This window comes from Dasypus novemcinctus, chromosome 8 (assembly GCF_030445035.2).
Source record: "Dasypus novemcinctus isolate mDasNov1 chromosome 8, mDasNov1.1.hap2, whole genome shotgun sequence".
NCBI classification, from domain to species: Eukaryota; Metazoa; Chordata; class Mammalia; order Cingulata; family Dasypodidae; genus Dasypus; species Dasypus novemcinctus.
The window spans coordinates 124,451,371-124,470,118 of NC_080680.1; the positions used below are offsets into that span (position 1 = coordinate 124,451,371).

The window sequence follows — 18,748 nt, forward strand, 5'->3', positions numbered from 1 at the left end:
GCCTGCTGATATTCGTTGGGAGGATGACCAATTCTGAGCCCTCTGTTGTACATCCCAGAAGCTGGGAGTAATTTGTTGGGAAGGGATCTGATAATACCCATGCAGCTGCAATTGGGAGTGAGGGATGGACAGATAGAAGTGGCTTTAGCCCTACTTACTGAAGAAGACAAAAGGGATATCAAGGAGGAAGTATGGGTGAAGGAAGGGAATGGGGGGAGTGCAGATTCCCCCATCAAGATCAAGTTGAAAAAGGAAGGGGAGGTTGTTTGTCAGAAACAATATCCCACTCCACTAAAAGGGGGACAGGGATTTCAACCCAGCATTGAGGGTCTTATTCGAGATGGGCTCTTAGAAACCTGTATTTCCCCCTCTAATTCTCCTACTTTCCCCATCCCAAAATTGGATGGTAGTTGGAGGATGGTGCAGGACCTAAGGGCCATTAATGAAATTGTCCGGGTTCGGGACCCTGTAGTCCCTAACCCTCACACCCTCTTCAGTAAGATTCCCCATCATCATAAATAGTTAGTGTAGTAGATCTAAAGGATGCCTTTTGGGCTTGTCCCCTTCACCCAGAAAGTAGAGATGTTTGCATTTGAGTGGGAGGGTCCCCTCCCTGGAAGGAGGCAGCAGTACAGATGGACTGTCCTACCCCAGGGCTTCACGGAATCCCCCAACCTCTTTGGGCAAGAACTAGAGAAAGTATTAGAGAAATTTTCAATTCTATCTGAAATCGCCCTTTTACAAAATGTAGATGATCTGCTCGTATCAGGTGGTGGCCCAAACCACAAAGAACCTATTGAACTTTTTGGGAGATCAAGGGTTAAGGGTATCAAAGAGTAAATTACAATTTGTAGAAAGGAAAGTCAAGTACCTAGGCCATCTTATCAGTGAGGGAAAGAGGAAGATAAATCCAGAGAGAATTCAGGCCATAATTGAATTACCTCTGCCCCGCACAAAAGAGAACTAAGGAACATCTTGGGATTGGTGGGGTATTGTTGACTATGGATAGGCTCTTATGCATCCCAAACCAAGGGGTTATATCAAAAACTGTTGGAGGAAGAGCCCAACAAGTTAAAGTGGAAAGAATGGGAAGTAGGGGCCTTAGAGGGGTTCGAACAGACTCCGGTGCAGGCCCCTGTTCCAGCCCTCCCTTCCCTTGAGAAGACTTTCCACCTTTGTTACAGTAGATAAGGAACAGCCTTAGGGGTTCTGACCCAAATCTGGAGGGGGTGCGGTGTCAAAGGAGACCTGTAGCTTTCCTTTCCAAAAGCCTGGATCCTGTCTCCAGGAGATGGCCCAGATGCATTCAAGCTGTGGCAGCAACTGCTCTCCCGGTAGAAGAGAGCAGGAAGCTGACTTTCGGGGGAGCCTTAGTCGTTAGCACCCCTCCTCAGGTCAGAACTGCTCTGTCTCAGAAAGTGGGAAGGTGGTTGACTGATTCCCAAATTCTGAAGTATGAGGCTATCCTAATGGAAAAAATGACTTGGTATTGACAACAGACCACAGCCTGAACCCGGCCTCCTTCCTCTGGAAGGGAGCTGACCAAATGGAGGCTCCTGAGCAGGATGGTTTAGACCTGATTGAGTACCAGACCCGAGTCTGATCCGACCTCGGGGACCTTCCCCTGCACTCAGGAGGAAAATTATTCATAGATGGGTCCTCCAGGGTCCTGGAAGGAAGGAGGCACAATGACTATGCAATTGTGGATGGACTCTCTTGTGAGGTGAAAGAAGCTGGCTGATTGCCCAGTGACTGGTCAGCTCAAACCTGCAAACTGTATGCATTAAATCAAGCCCTCAAATTATTAGAGGAAAAGGCTGGTGCAGTCTTCACTGACTCCAAGTATGCCTATGGGGGTAGTCCACACCTTTGGGAAAATTTGGGAAGAAAGGAAGTTGATTAACAGCAAAGGAAAAGGGTTAGTCCATGGGTAATGAACAAAACAAGCATTGGCCAATCTACTCTTACCCAGGGAAATATCAGTGGTGCATATAAACGGACATCAGAAAGGTCATAGGTTTGAAGCAAAGGGCAATAGGTTAGCAGATGAGGAGGCTGGGGCAGCCTCCCTTCGTTCCCCTCTGAACTTGAGGATCCTGAATACCTTTCATTCCCGAAGAGTTTGGGCTCCCCACATTCTCTGAAAAGGAAGTAAAAGAGCTAGAGCACTTAGGAGCGACCCTGGATGATCAGGGGAGGTGGCTCGTCCTGGATGGCAGGCAAATGTTGAATAAACATGATGAGAGACATATTAGCAGTCTTACACCAAGGGAGTCATTGGCGGGTAGAGGCTGTGTGTGATCTGGTTCTTAAGTATTTTGGATGTGTGGACCTTTATACTATAGCTAAAAAAATAAGTGAATGATGTGTAATTTGCCAAAAGGTTAATAAGAAAGTCCTTTTATTTTTAAGATTTATTTGTTTATTTATCTCCCCTTCCCCCGCCCCCACCCCAGTTGTCTGCTTTCTGTGTCCATTCGCTGTGTGTTCTTCTGTGACCGCTCCTATCCTTATCAGCGGCACCAGGAATCTGTTTCTTTTTGTTATTGTTGTTGCGTCATCTTGTGTCAGCTCTCCATGTGTGCAGTGCCATTCTTGGGCAGGCCGCACTTTCTTTTGCTCTGGGTGGCTCTCCTTTCAGGGCTCACTCCTTGCATGTGGGGCTCCCCTACGCGGGGACATCCCTGCGTGGCAGGGCACTCCTTGCGCGCATCAGCACTGCGCATGGGCCAGCTCCACACGGGTCAAGGAGGCCTGGGGTTTGAACCGCGGACCTCCCATGTGGTAGACGGACGCCCTAACCACTGGGCCAAGTCTGCTTCCCAATAAGAAAGTCTTAAGGAAGCAAGAACAAGGGGATGGGAGCCAGGCCTCAGGCCATTCCAGAGTATTCAGATTGATTACACTGAAATGCCCCCAATGGGTCGGCTAAAGTATATTTTGGTTTTTATAGATCATCTGACAGAATGGGTGGAAGCATATCCTCTGACCTCAGCTACAGCATCAGGAACTTCTAAAATTATCCTTGAACAAATCATTGCTCGTTATGGGTTAGTGGAAAATATAGACTCTGACAAAGGTAGCCACTTTACCTCCCATGTACTCCAGAATATTATGTGAAGCCTGGGTGTTACATGGACCTTCCATACACCTTGGTACCTGCCGTCTTCAGGGAGAGGGGAGAGAATGAATCAGACTCTAAAAAAGCATCTTCCTAAGTTGGTCTTAGAAACAAGTTACCCTGGATGAAGGCTTACCCATAGCCCTACTGAGGATTAGAGCCGCCCCTAGGAAAGAGCTGAGACTCTCCCCTCATGAAAGGCATTTTGGCTTGCCTTTTCCTAGGAGGACTGGAGACCTCCCTTCCTTAGAGTAGAAGGCTCTCTTCCTTAAGAATTATATACTGGCTTTGTCCTCCACTTTGTCATCCCTCAGGCATTGTGGTTTGCTGGCCCAGACCCCACCTCTCGAATTCACTGTCCATCAACACCAACCCAGCAGGTGGGTCCTGATCAAGTCCTGGAAGGACTCCAGACTTCAGCCTACCTGGGAAGGACCCTATCCAGTTTTATTGACAACTGAGACTGCAGTCTGGACAGCAGAAAGAGACTGGACCCACCACTCTTGAGTAAAAGGACCAGTTCCCGACCCGGACGATAAGTACCAACAACACCATCCGAGTCCTGGGAAATAACTCCAACTTTGGACCCTTTAAGGATCACCCTGAGAAGGCGGTAGTTGGGAGGTCATATCAGAAAGGGGGAGGGACTGGTCAGACTCTGTATCAGTGAGCTTTGTGGGAAGATAACCCTCCACTTAGAGGGAAGCCTATTATTTATACCCACCTTATCTAGTGTCTTACGAGACTAGTGGATGAAGGATTCAATGTTCCTGAAAATGAGAGTAATTATACTGACTATGATGTTTCAGAATCAGGTCATGACAAGCCCCATTAAGTTGGTAGTAAATGTAACCGAAGGCCTAGAGTCTCAGACTGTACAGTTTGACACCTGCCAAGTGATAAGGTGTGGAGACTTAGGACAGCAGCCGCGGCTAAGTGGGTGAAATAAATATCCATGCTGGAGTCACCGAGAGGTTATCTCAGCCTCCCCCCCACTCACGTGGAGCTTTGTGTGGTGGGCTACTGAGTACAAGAGGGGACTGCTGGGAACAGAGGAGGCCATACTCACTTGGAACCATTAGAGGATAAGAGAGCCTTTTATGAAGGTAAAACCCCACCAGTCTGCAAAACCCTCCAGTGTAACCTGGTAGTAATAACCATTAGGAAGGCAGTCAGATTCTGCACAAACAACTGTTATTCTTGCCCTGACAGAGCTTATGGGATGGGGGTGGACGTTACAGGTAAAGATCCTCTCGGGAGGTTCCGTATTCAAGTCCTTCCTCCCCCTGTGGATGTGACGTCAACAACGCCCCCTCCAGCTCACCCTTCAGAGATGCCAAGGGAAAACCCACCAAAGGCCAGTTCCCTGATGCAGGATGATCCCAAAGTAGTCAGGATACTGAAGGCAGAGGATTTAAAGCAGACCATAGAAATAGAGACAGGATACGGGGACACAAATGCCTGGGTAGAATGGGTCAAATATACAGTCCAGAGTCTGAACAAAAACAACTGTTACGCTTGTGCAACAGACCAACCTACTGCTCATATCGTGCTCTTTCCATTTAGCATGGAAGAGCATGAAAGGGAGTTGAAGTGCGTGGTGCTCCTCTTCCAGAAGGCTACTCCTGGTGAAAATTGTAGTACGTTGTCCTCTCTCTTCCCTCCTGTCAAAAAGAGAACCGGCTTCCTGCCTTGGTCCCGGAAGTCACTCTGCCTGTCTTTCTAGATGGGGAAAAGGGCTCCAAGACCTTGGGATCATGATCCTGTGTACACGATTATGGAACGTTGAGTTAGGATAGTACTGGCAAGTTCTCCAGTTTGCCCATACCCCAAGCAGACATTTGGTGGTACTGTGGAAAGGGCGTCCTCCGACTGGAGTTACCTGAGAAGTGGGGAGGAGCCTGTGCTCTGGTTCAATTGGCCATTCCATTTACCCTGGCACTTGAGAAAGAGGAAGAAACACAAAACCAGGGAAAGAGAAAGAAAAGGAGTTTACTTGGTTCCTTTGATGACCAAATTTATCTAGATAGTATAGAAGTTCCCCACGGAGAAGCTAGAAATCAGGTAGCTGCAGGATTTAAGTCATTCTTGTTCTGGTGGGTCACTGTTAACTATATATATTATATAATCAACAAAGATTTATTAATTACACTAGGGATGCAGTTCAGGGAATAGCAGAACAGTGGGATGCTACTAGCCGAGTGTCCTGGGAAAATAGGATAGTCCTAGACATGATGCTGGCAGGGAAAGGGGGCGTCTGTGTTATGACTGGAGGTAGCTGCTCTACCTTCATCCCTGATAATATGGCCCCAGGTGGGACGATCACCACGGCCTTACAAGGCTTACCAGCCTTATCTGAAGAATTAGCAGAAAATTCTGGCATTGACTACCCACTCATGGGGTGGTTAGAGAGCTGGTTTGGAAAATGGGAAAGAGTGGCACTGTCTGTCCTGACTTCCCTTATTATCGTGGCTGGGGTACCCACAGCAGGTGGATGTTGCATCATCCCACGTGCCCGTGGGTTAGTCCAAAAACTCATTGAAATGGCCCTAACCAAACAGATGCCCATACAGCACAAGCAAAACAACCTGTACCTCCTTAAAGAGGAAGATCTCTATGATGAAGAATGTGAGAAGGCTCTCAGCAGATTTGAGAAACTAAATTGTGAGAACTAAGAGAGTCTAAAAGAAAGAGGGGAGATTGTGGGAAAGGGTTAAGTTTACTTTTCACAAAGGGGAGCTGGAGCCAGCTCTGCTGTTTGAGGAGGGAGGGTAGGGGCCTAGCAGCTTTGGCATGCCAAGAATTTGAAAAGTGGCTCCGAAATGAGGGAGGGCCAGTGGTGAGTGCTGGGGGGGGGCGGGCCAGTACTGAAAATGGTGCCAAATTTGAAAGGTGTGCCAGGGGTGAAAGTGGCGCTGAGCCCGCCCAGTCCTCCGAAGTGTAGGGAACGCTGGCATGTAAGTTAGTTTAATCTCTCGGATAGGCTGTAACCCCTGAAGTACCCAATCAATGGGAACATAGGAGGGACCCACGTGTTAGGTTTAGGGTATAAATATCACTGTTTCTTCTTTGGTGCACTGGCCGTTTTATCCAGGTTGAGCGCCCATTCTTGCACGATCTTTTCTCCTCCACAATCAGGTGAGCTTTTGTTCTCTTACAGTGCAGCTTTCTTTCTAACGTAATTGTCCCCAAAGTTCCCCCCATTCCCCTTTACAGTGGGTCCCCTTCCCCCATCCTCAGTCCCTGGCCACCACCATCCTGGTTTCCGTCAGGATAGCTTTGCCTTTCCTACAGTGCCATAGCAATAGACTCACACAGCACGCAGTCTTTCGTGCCTGGCTTCTTTAGCATAATGTTCTTGTGATTTTTCCTGTTGTCACATGGAACAGTGTTTCATTCCTTTTCCTTGCTCAGTAATACTCCTTTGGTGGTATGGACATACCACAATTCGTTTATCCATTCATCTATCGATACCCATGTGTGTTGTTTCCAGTTTGGGGCTGTTATGAATAAAGCTGGTATAAACACTCACTTAAAGGTCTTTGTGTTTCTTACATACTTAGGAGTAGAATAGCTGGTTTGCTGCGGCTTGCTCTGTCGGTGGCGGTGGGGTCTGGCTGCGGACGAGGGGTCGGTCCAGCTTGGGACGAGGGGTCGGTCCGGCTTGGGACGAGAGATTGGTCCTGCTTGGGACGAGGGATCGGTCCGGCAGCAGACGAGGGGTCGGTCTCACAGGGGTTGCGCGGTTCGGCTGACGGGGTCGCCCGGTGAAGCCGGCGACGAAGGGGTCGCCCGGCGAAGCAGGCGGCAAACTGGGGACAAGGGAGGCCAGGCCCTTGTCGGGGGCTCTCAGGACTGGAGGGCGCACGGCAGAAGAACTACCGCGGAGACGAGGTAAACATGCAGGTCCAACTTTATTGAGGAAGTGGCTACCGTTTTATAGGGGCTGGGGAAGGCTGATTGGTCGAAGCTTATGCCATGTTCTGATTGGTTGCCACAAGCAGTTACTGGGGAGAAAGGTCAGTGGGCGGTACTGGACGGGGGAGGGGTGGTGGTTAGGGATTGGCTGTTGCTGTTGCCGGGGGAAGTGGCAGGGTTTAGGGATTGGTGGCTGCTGTTGCTGGGGTAGAGGGCAGACTTGAGTTTCCCACCTTGCTTGGCTGTTGCTGCTGTGGGGGGGGGGGGAGTGGGGAGGGGAAAAGGGCAGACTGGAATTCTCCGCCCTGCGCCTGCGCAGGGAGAAAGAAGAAGAAGGGTGCCGCCCCACAAGGCATCGTGTGGCGCCATCCGGGAGGAGGGGCGGCCGCGGAAGCATGGCTGCCGAGAAGGGGAGACCCGAGGGCACTCTGCGCCTGTGCCGAGTTCCCTTCAGGGGTGGCGGTGAGTCCGACCAGCCACCCTATTATGGGGGCAGCGGCTTGGAATTAGGCCTACCGTGGCCACTCCCCTGCCAGGCCAGCAAACCACACTTCAGCCTGAGGGGTGACCGCACTGGTTGTAGATCAGTGTATGTTATAATGTTTATAATCAGTTTAATGTTATAAGAAACTGTCAAACCCTTTTCTAAAGCAGCAGCACCGTTTTGGACTCCCTGCAGCAATATGAGAGTTTCCCAATTGCTAAAAATCCTCGCCAATACCTGGTGTCATTAGTCTTTTTAATTGTAGCACTTCTAGTGGATGAATAGGGATATCACATTGAAAAAATTTGCTTTTCCCTAATGATGGATGATGTTGAGCATCTTTTCCTATATTTATTAGACCTTCATAAGTGTTCTTTCGTAAAAATGTCCACTCTGCCGCTGGATTTTTGGCCAAGACTTATCTGGGGCATGGGGGTAGATGGGAAGGAGGGGACTCTCAAATGTCCCTGTGTAGCTGACATAGCTGGGACAGATTAGGAAATTGTATTTTTTTTCTTTTGATAATGAAATTTAAAAATTTGCCCCCAGGCTCTGGATATAATTGGGTTTAGGAGAATTAAGAGACATCAGAGATGATGCAGATGGTTACATTTAGGCACAACAGTTCTTACCCTTTCTGGGGGAAGGAGGGAAGTATATGTGGAAGCAACACATAGATACCAAATTTGGCCTATGATTTTGGGGAGGGTTTGGAGTCTCCGAAGCCCCACTGTGAACCCACGTTAAACACTGTCTTAGGGGAGGCCAAAGAGCAGAGCTGTTAGAATGGACGAGGCTCAGCCGGAAGGTTCCCGTCTCAGCTGAAGCCCCGTCATGGCTCTGGACCAGGGGTGGGCCAGGGGCATCTGGCTCTCTCTTTCAGGAGAGTCAGGCACAAGTTCCGGCCCCAGGGGCCAGGCAGGGGGCCTCAGTGCTTGGCTCAGGTGGCTTTTGCGGGTAGGCAGGGTGGATGGAAAGGGGAGCAGTAACACCTGGTCGGCAGGCCATGGTCTGGCAGGTAACTGGGCCTGTCCAGATGCTACCCAAGAGAGTTCTCATGGAAAAGAAGGGCCATGGCTCTTTATTGGTGTTGGCTTGGTTGGGTTATGGAGGCCAGTTGTTTGGTCAAATACCGGCCTTGTTAACTGTGAAGGTATTGTGTAGATGGGATTAGCCTCTGCCATCAGTTGACTTGAGGTGCAGGAGATGGCCCTCCATAACGTGGATGGGTCTCATCCAGTCAGGTGCAGGTCTTAAAGTGAGGACTGGGGTCCCCAGGGTCAAAAGGAATTCTGCCTCAGGGTGACACACTCCCACTCCTTGCCAAGTCTCCAGCCTAAGGGATTCGGACTCAGGAGTTCAACCTACTCCATTGGTCCTGATGTAGATCAAGTCCAGGTGTAAAGAAGGAAGATGGATTTGTTGCCAGTTCTTCCTGGACTGAGAAGTGGAAATATTTCCACTGTGAAAGTTTCCATCCAAGCCCCTGCATGCATTTTTGGCCATGTCTAGGGAGCCTGCTCATTTGGAAAGAGCCTCATTGGCTGCAAACGCCCAAACACCTGTCCAAGGCAGACAGGACCGGGGCCATTGGTTAAAGGGAATCGCCCTCCCTCCGTGCCTTCCTCTCTTCCTCCATTCCTTCCTCTGTTCCTCTACCCTCTCCTCTCTCCCTCCCTCAGTCCCTCCTTTCTCTGAGTTCAGCCATCACCACCCAGGGAGAGGGAGGGGGAGAGATGGCAACCATGTTCCAGGAATGTATTTGTAGCTCATTCTCACCTGAGAGTTTTCCATCTTGGAAATGCAACCCAATAAAGATACACCTCCTCATCCTTCCTCCAGAGCCTCTTGTACTTTGCAGTAACTACCACTGGCGGCTTTACAAACGTCTCTTTTACCTTCCGAAGTTTAGAATGGAAATTTTAAAGCCCTCTAGTTGACCTTATTGCATCTCCCATCTGAATTCAACTGTTTCTTTTCTATATTTTCTCCAACCCACCCCCCCACTGCAAAAAAAAAAAAAGAAAAAAACTCTCGTTTCTATTACGTTAGGAACCACCACATGAGCCCTTGGGCTAGGATATGGCATTAATTCAGTATCTCAGGCTTCCCCCTGAAAGGGATTGTCCTTACCTGGCCCCCAGATCAACTTATTTGCTCCTCAAATAGGTTCATGTGGAACAGAAGGTAGTCATGATTCTATGGCTCATTTTCCCGGGAACAACCTGAAAAAGGGTTTGCATTTTATTCACCTTTATTCTGAGTTGTTTAATCACAAATCATTTTCCTTTTTGAAGCAAAATCCCAACATGTTCAAAGCTATGTCTGCAGCTGAAAGCCTCATGGTGCTTTTTGCTTATACAAGGTCAGCAAAAATGGGTCCAGGACAAAAGGCTTCTTTGGACCGATCTACCTTTGGCTAATCACTAACAGCATAATCACCCCCTCTCCCATCAGCAATTGCCTCCTGAACAAAGGGAGAGAAACTTCTAGACAGCTGTGTTTGTTTTAACTGGGTAAGGAGAAAAAACAAAACCAGAAAACAAAAGGAAGAGATTGTCCGAGTCCTGCTAAAATCCAGGCCCTGGTAAAGCTCTGGATGTGCTGATCAAGCAAAACCTCTTAATCTGTCTACAAAGGCTTCCAAGGTGAGTCAGCTGAAAAGAGCTAATCCCCAGGAGGGCTGAGCCCCAAAGCTGGAGGGCCGGCACAGCCACAGAACATGGGGCCCCCGGAGATAACGAGAGCTGAGAAAGCTGCTGTGCAGAGAAAGGGCATGGAAGCCACCAGGGGGTCACCTTTGCCCTCTCCCCAGCCGGGGTTGTGCATGTAGATCAGCCCAGAAATAGGGATAATTCCAAGGGTGTGGATATTAAGAGTTGTCATCATGTGCTAACTAACTTATAGCATTGACATAAAAATATCCATTTTTAAATTAAAAAAAAAAGGTGGAAATCTGCTTATGATTTGATGAATTTGGATATATTTAAATAGTAGAATAACTACCACCACAATCAAGAGATTATTTCCATCACCCCAAAAAGTTTCCTTGTGACCCTTTGTAGCCAATCCTCTACCCCTGCCCCCCAATCCCTGGCAATCACTGATCTGGCTTCTTTCTCAATATGAATGCACTTTTTGATGTCCAGCATTAAACTTTTGAGATTTATTTATTTCAGTGAACGTGTCAGTAGTTCATTCCATTTTGTTGCTGAGTATTATTCCATTTTGTATTATAAGTATACCAAAATTGGCTTATCCATTCACCAGTTGATGGACATTTGGATTTTATTGCCCAGTTTGGGGGAATTGTGAATGAAATTGCCATGAACACTGGAATGAAAAAAAGTTGTCAGCCAGCTTAGGGGCCCAGATGGGGGTAGGAAGATGGAAGTGGAGTCACATATACTTTGGCAAGACAATCAACCATGATATTGTTGCTGAAAAAGGCAATACACCAGCTGGAACAAAATGCTCACCACGAGTGATGCAAGTGATGTGAGGGGTGAGGGAGGGAGGACGTGGCAAGGTGAAAAACAAGAGTTCAAGAATACTAAAAGGAGTACGAAAACACCTCTCCCCAGGGCCCCAGGATCAAAGTGACAGAGCTCTCTCTCTTCCTGGCATCTTCTTGAGTGAGTTCCATTTATATCAGCCCACCGAGGGGGCGGGGACTTAACCTGAGTTTCGCCTTCTTTGACGTAACCCAATCAGAAGCCCCAAATTGATTTTGTCAAGTGAACTTACCCAGAGGCCCCTCACTGAATTTAATACAACCAGAGTGTCACACCCAGAGGAACAGATTCATTTACAGACATAATCTTTCTCTTTCTGGGATTCATAAATAATTTCAAACTGTCACAGACCCCAAATTTGAATTTTTTTAATCAAATCAATTTTATTGGAAGGAGTCAATCCATCCAAAGTGTACAATCACTGGTATTTGGTATAATCACACAGTTGTGCATTCATCACTTCAATCATTATTAGAGCATTTTCATTATTCCACTAATAATATTATAAACAAAAAACAGACCAAAAAACCTCATCACCTCTCAAATTTCTCTATGCTTCCCCTGCTGTACATAGCTGCTATCCTGTTTCTGTCTCTCTAGTCCAAACTTGAATACTTCAGAATATCACAAAAGGGTTTTTCTTTCACCTTGTAAAAAAAAAGAGTTGCTACAAATAGTTTTATTTGATGTCTTATGAACTATAAGGGTAATGTTTTCAAAATAAAATTGAGCTTCTAGCCTTCTCCATTAATGTAACCTCCTATTATTTAAATTTGTATGGGTAAAATGGTATTACTATAAGTATTTCAGAAATTATATAGAGTTCCTGGAGATTTTCCAATGTCCTCATTGTCCATGAGATGTCCTAGTACTGCTCTGTCCGATATTAGGCCACAGTCTAGTGTGATTGGTCATCATGTCAGTTATTCTTTAAAAGAAAGTTACATGTCATAACTAAATTCATACTCTGTTGCATTATTTTTGTAATGAATTTTCATCACAACTTTGCCTTTTGTAAAACAGTAATAAGTTAACCATAACTTTGGTCATCTACAGATCATTTTTATTCTGATGCTTCCCGGAAAACACTTGCATTCAGCTACAGGCCAGAGTCCTGTGTTGTCAACAAAAAGGTCTTCTCAGAGGCCTCTGGAAAAGGCTATGCCCAGGCTTCTAATGACATTGTGAAATAGCTTGTGACCATACCACTGGACTGAGCCAAGGTCTCCTGCATTTTAGTGGTGAAGTCGATGGGTTCATGAGATTGCAAAGACAAGGTCAAGTGGAACAAGGATTAATCATCTAGAACTGAAGGAACTTATATAAAGAATGATTATGGGTTTGGTTTGGATTATTGCTGATGTTTTAATGTTCTATTTCTTTGATAAAAGAGAACCCTTATTCTTTCCACTTAAACTATCTATAACTTATAAAATATTTATGCTTTTTGCCCTGCCTGATCATCCCAGACTTCAGAAACTATATTGAATATTCTTTTTTTCAAGGTAAAGTAATCGTTTGCAGAAGTTCAGTAAGAGTCCGTCCTCTCTGTTTACAGGACACCTTGGAGACACTGGGCATAAACCAAGGCTTTGACTGGAAGGCAATTTTAGACAATGATGCTTTTTTAATCAGAGATGACAGTCACCTGTAAGGAATTTACAAAGTCCTCTTGGAAAACTAATCTAGTACCAGGCTGCAGGGTTCCCAGCCTTATAGGTCGGTAATGAATGCCGATTTCTGGCAGGCCTAGGAACCATAGGTCATAGGGGACCTAGAGAAGGAGGAATTCACCCAAAACTGTAGCTGCCGCAGGTGAAACCTGGTGATGGGTTCTTGGCTTGGTTTCCTAGCAATGAGAGGCTTCTAAAAGTCCAATGTGAGGTTCAATATGAGAAGGACCAGCAAAGAAAACTTAAAAAGGCCTCTATGGTAAACAACTATTCTCGCTCCACTGATGTAAACAATCAGGCCAAATCTAAGCAGATCAGACTCTCATGACGGTCAAGAATAATCCTTCTCGGGGTTATCTTTAACCACAGGGAGGTCAGCGGTAGAGAGAAATTTTATTTCAATGGAAAACTCTAGCCCACTCCTGAGGGTTATACAATTCTGCTCCTCTTCATTGCCTGTTATGTTGCATTCCTTTTGTAAACCATGGATAACTCCTGAAAGTTTGGCGTCCAAACAAACACAGGCTCCAGAATCAGGAAAGCAATACTGGACATATGAAGGCGGCAGATTCAATGCCAGCAGAGGTTTTGGGGAGAGCCAAGAGAGCCACCTGTTTCTTGTGAGGTCTTGAAAACACCCCTCATATAATCTTGCATGAGTTCACTTATCAAAGTATGCATAAGATTGCACAAGTTTTGCTAAAATGCTGGTGGGGTGATTTCTTACAAGCTGCCAAACTGGTCCATAGTCAAAGTATTACCAGACACATAACCTAGGAATAGCTATCAAAGCGTCTCTCGGGGTAACTCTACCACCTTCTGGCCCTTTTGAGCATTTTCAACCAGATTGAACACAGTGGCCTCCTATTATGGGGTGTGTGAGTGATTGCATATTCTCTGGTTGGATAGAGGCTTTTCCTGTGGAAAGGCGGATGCCACCACAGTTGTCAAGAAATTACTACATTTCCTGTTTGGGGAATACCTCATGGTTTTCTAGTGACCATTGGATGCCTCCTACTGGACCAATGAGAAAACAATTAATGGGTTGCATATGTGGGGCATCATCACTGCCGTTACCCCCTCAGGCCTCTGGGAAGGTAGGATGAACCGATGGTATTCTTGAATTAAGTGTTTAAAATCGGTCCAATCGACAGGATTGTCTTGACCAAGGTACAGCCCTGGGGCTAGGGGAACAGGAGCCACACCTGTTGGAAACACAACCGACACCCGATGAGAGAATCATGGGCACCCACGTCTTTAGTCCTTTGACCCTGTTTTGTTTTCTGTTTTTAGGTTAAGGACAACTTTTTATTGCTTACCAGAGGCTTTTATCATCAGTACGTGCTTCTGACGGCATTACCTTCTTTGGATTGCACGGGGAGCTCAAGATCCAGAAGTCATCAAGAGAAATATTGGGGAGCGGATATCAAAGGGGGGGGGGTAGGTTTTTATCAAGAAAACCCTAATAACTTAACATACAATTTGGGCACTGAACTTCAGTTATTACATGTTACAGACTCAAATCATAGAGCTGCCCCAATTGCTAGACTGTACCCTACTGACTATAAACGAATGAAAATTCTGAAAATCCTGATCTGTAACAAAATTCAATTTAGTTGTTACATACATGTTTCTTTGATGAGCACCTGGATATATATTAACTTTATGACAAATTTTATACAAATGTCAATGCTTTTAACAAAAATCTAAGCGGGTCCTAATTATATGCCACTAAGTTTTCTTCTTAAGATAAACAAAAAAATGACAACAGTAATTTTGTCTCTAAACTCTAGAGATCAAAATGAGACTAAGAGGAAAAATCAATATGGTGACATGGGTTCTTTTTCTATTTTATCACCTCTGATTCTTATGGGGCAATTTTGAAGTACCCTTACTAACTTAAATTTGAATCTGAATCATGGATTAAACATGGCTTTCACGCTGAAATAATTTGTTCACTAAATTGCTAAAAAAATAATTTGGGAGGTTTCCTCCTCAGTAGAGGTCAGGGTATAAGATCAACATGCATAAAATTCGATAAGTATTTAATGAAGAAACAAGCAAGAGGAAAATTAAACCAGGATGCTGGGGACAAGGTTTGCTAGCTAATGTTCTTTTTAAAAAACAATGAATGTGAATTTATGGGGGTAATATTTTAGTGGAGAATATATGGGAACTGACAAACACTACAAATACATTTTTTGCCTCTTTTTTTAGTTTTTCGGTATTTTGAAGTTTTCTACTTTTTTTGGTCTTTAAGTGCTTAAATTACGTTGAACCATAATTAGCCACACAAGTAAACAAGAGTATTTTCCTGTCTCACTTCAGGTCAGCCTGTTAAGGTTTATATCCTTAAATAGCCCCTTTCTGGGCTTTGCATGTTTCCACTCCCAGAGTAGACAACCTTGGTTTGTACCTGAAGGTGACACTTGTTGAAACTACGTGACAGACACAGGCTGCAACGGTGGGCAAGGGGGTGTCCCTCTCGCCTTGATAAACCAGTGCCATACACGGCGCCCACCTTGTCTGAGATATTCTTCATTGCAGGGCCATGTGAGTCCATTGTGGACGTCATCCACGTCCATTTCCTCTATAAGGCGTCTAGCAGAGGTATGCTTGCACCCACTGGCAGCTGGGAGATGGCAGAAGGTTGCCGTTCTCACTGGCACTTCTGGTTTGCTATTGTCCATGGAGAAATCTGGGCCTGGGACAGAGGAGGGATTTAATGTGACCTCTCCTTCCTCACAGGTCACCAACATGTCCTCGAGGAGACAGTAGACATAAATGGAATTTAGAGGCAGAGAAGACTGCAGAGTAGAAAGATGATGTGCCACAAGCTCCCGACAGAGGATCAACTGGGAGCTATCTAGCTGTGCTTTTTTTTTTTTTTAAAGATTTATTTATTTATTTTTATTCCCCCCCCACCCCCACCCCAGTTGTCTGTTCTCTGTGTCTATTTGCTGTGCGTTCTTATTTGTCCACTTCTGTTGTTGTCAGTGGCTCGGGAATCTGTGTTTCTTTTTGTTGCGTCATCTTGCTGTGTTAGCTCTCCGTGTGGGCTTTTTGAAGCAGTTCAACTGTAAAAGAAAGCCAGTCAGGAATGAGTTTCTCCGTTTCCAAACTCACCGTGGCCACAGCAAGCACGGATCCTTTGAATTGCAGAGGTTGATTACAGGCTACACACTTAAGCAGCTGCTTCGTGAGGATGGTCAGTTACTGAGATGGGCTCAGTTTGGCCTAGGTGACACTGCAATGGCACGGAAAATCCAATGGTGTAGTTGAGTGAAGATCTGAAGTCAACTTATCCAGAATAATTCTCTCCATTCTCAGAATTTCAGATGAAGAACACCCACAGGACTCTCTCTTGCCAATAACTTCAGTATTCTTCAGCTGAGGAGTTACCTCCTCAACGGTCTTGGCAGCTAGGAAAACAGCTGATTGCAATACAACTCAAGTATTTTGGGTGAGCCTTTACAGTAGCTAAAAACATGCCCAAAAGACTGCTGGCCAGAGCAAATGTTTCTGGGTAAAGGTTGGATTGGTACTCGAGTTTGGCCAGCCACCGAATCACTTCATCTTTCTGGGATGGAGAAACATCCTGATTTGTAGGCATTTGGGCCACATTCATCTCCCCAATCTGGGCTTTCCCTTTTGGAAAAGACAAGACAGTCTCTGGTTTTCCAAAGGTCCTGGAAACATCCTGATATCCTCTGGATCCGCCTGCCACCCAGCTTGATGTAGCTACATTTTGAGTCCCAAATGAAAAGGCATTCATTGTAACGTGGAGTTTAGGCACCGGGAGCTTCACACCAGCATTGAAGTGCTTTGATCTTAAACTGATCGGCTGGCAAGGGTCATCCGGCCTCACAGTGGTGATGCAGGGTCACCCGTGGGCCTGTGTCCATGTACGTATGCACTAAGAAATACCCACCAGGGGCTTTGAAACGTCTATTATTCATTTTTCACATATATCATAGCTAGACTCAGCAGTAGGCTTTCATTAGATTTTGATAATCTACCTGCTTGGATCTGGTATGAATTTAACTTTACCAGAATAAATGGCAGATACACTCCACTGATGAAATGTGATGGAAAATGCAGTTTCTCCGGGACTCCTTGCTCTCAGCCCTATGACCAGATGTATTTCTTTTGTGACCCATCCCCCTCCTGGTCAAGGACATGTACTGCTGGATCCCTGAACCAGACCTGACTTTAGTTTCTACCTTAAACACCACTGATACTTACAAAGTTTTGGGTTATTTTCTTATAAATTAAGACTGCAATTTTGGAAACACCTATCTATGGAAGCAAACGCTCAAGTTGAAAGCCCCTGGAAAGGATGGCATTACGTTTGCTTCCACGGGCTTCTTGAAGCTGGGCCAGCCATCCAAAAGGTTTGTAACTACAGAGGGAACTTTTCCTATAGCATCAGGCCCACTGGAACCTTGCCACCTAAAATAGACAGCATGGCAGAAGTTGTGCCCAAAACAGAAGGGCCTAGATATTGGTACCAGCAGGGGAGCACTTGTGCCCTTTTAAAAGGAAAGATTGTTCTGTCCACAGCCATCTGGAGGAGTAGAACAGTCGGTAGAAGACATTAAGCCAAAAATCAGTGGACTGGATGGACTGGGCACGCCCAGAACTTGGGACTTGCTCAGCGGGTTTAATTTGGGTCCCCAGCTTTGACGCACTTGCAATCTGTTGGTTTTATTCCCCTGGTAACAATGACACTTACCTCCTGGTCCTCTGTGCCATGCCAAAGTCTTAAAAGTGGAGTTGCAGCCACTTACAGAGTAGATGATGTCTCTGCGACTGAAACATCAGGAGGGAATGGAAGCTGGGAGAGGAAGGCTGACAGGATGGCTGAGGACAACCTTGTCACTTCTGACCTTGACAAGGAACCTGGAGTCTGAAGACTGAAGGTGACTGGGACGAGCCAACCACCGACCAAGCTCTCAACTGAGAGTACCATCAAAGGGGGACATTGGTCAGTACAACGGAAGCGTGGAACACAACTCAGAACACGGCCAAGTTCTGCGGGGTGATCTTGGGAAAGTCAACTTACTTCTTGGCCTCATTCCTGTTCTGCTTGTTATGGACTTGATACTAAATTCAGTTATTTAATATTGCCCTCTGGCATAAAACCCTCCAATGACTTCCCATTTTATTGAGGCTTGGTCCCAGCCACCCACCTTGACCTGAGGTGGGAGCCCCCAGAAGGGCTCCCAGCATGCTGTGTCCTCGGACTGGGTTTTGTGACTCTTCTTTAAAGAGTGGAAGGGGCAGATGGGCTGGGCTGTCATTGCCAATGTTGGGCTAGATTCTCTATGCCTTGTGTCTTGCTTGCTATCCCATCTTCTCTGACAAAGCAGGCTGTGGCTGCCCTGCAGAGGCCCAGGTGGGATGGAGCCCGGGAGGGCCCTGGCAAGAGGCAGAGGGGAACAGAGGCCCTTGCCCGGCAGTTCCCAGGAAGCTGAATTCTACCGAAAACCAGTGAGTGCTTGGCAGTAGCTGCTGGTCATGCCCTGTGAGTCCTCAGCCCCAGCCTCGCGGGAGACCCCAGGGCAGAACTGCCAACTCTTCTGTTACTTCCCTGGTGTCCATTGCTCCTCTGCCCCCACTTCCACAGTCCCCACCCGTGTGTGTGTGCTTGTCTGCCCCTGTGTACCTGTGGGGATGCCTGGAAACAGTCTCACGTGAGCAGGGGCAGGCAGAGGTCCTCAGGATTTAGGGGCTCTCATTTCCAAAGCACACCCCACAAGAGGGCTTAAGCCCTGCTCCAGGGGGCCAGAATGCCGTGTACCCTGGGCCAGTTCCTGCTTCATCCCATTTGAGAGGAAGAAACCAAGGCCCAGAGAGGGACGGTGATGCACCTGTGTCAGGCTTGGGGGGCAGGTGAGCTGAGCCCCCACTGGCACATAGCCCTGGTGTCCCTGAGCACTGAGGAGCCCATCTCCCGGTCCAGCGCCTGCTGGCGGCTGTCTCCTTCTCGTCCAACTCACAGGAGAGGCTCACCTTGGGATGAGCAGCTGCCGTG

The 18,748-nt window shown here is 46.7% G+C and overlaps 1 pseudogene; it reads right to left on the reverse strand.

Moving 5' to 3' along the window:
* Nucleotides 1-15,587: 15,587 nt before the first annotated feature.
* Nucleotides 15,588-18,738, reverse strand: LOC131279535 (cyclin-I pseudogene; annotated as a pseudogene).
* Nucleotides 18,739-18,748: the final 10 nt, after the last annotated feature.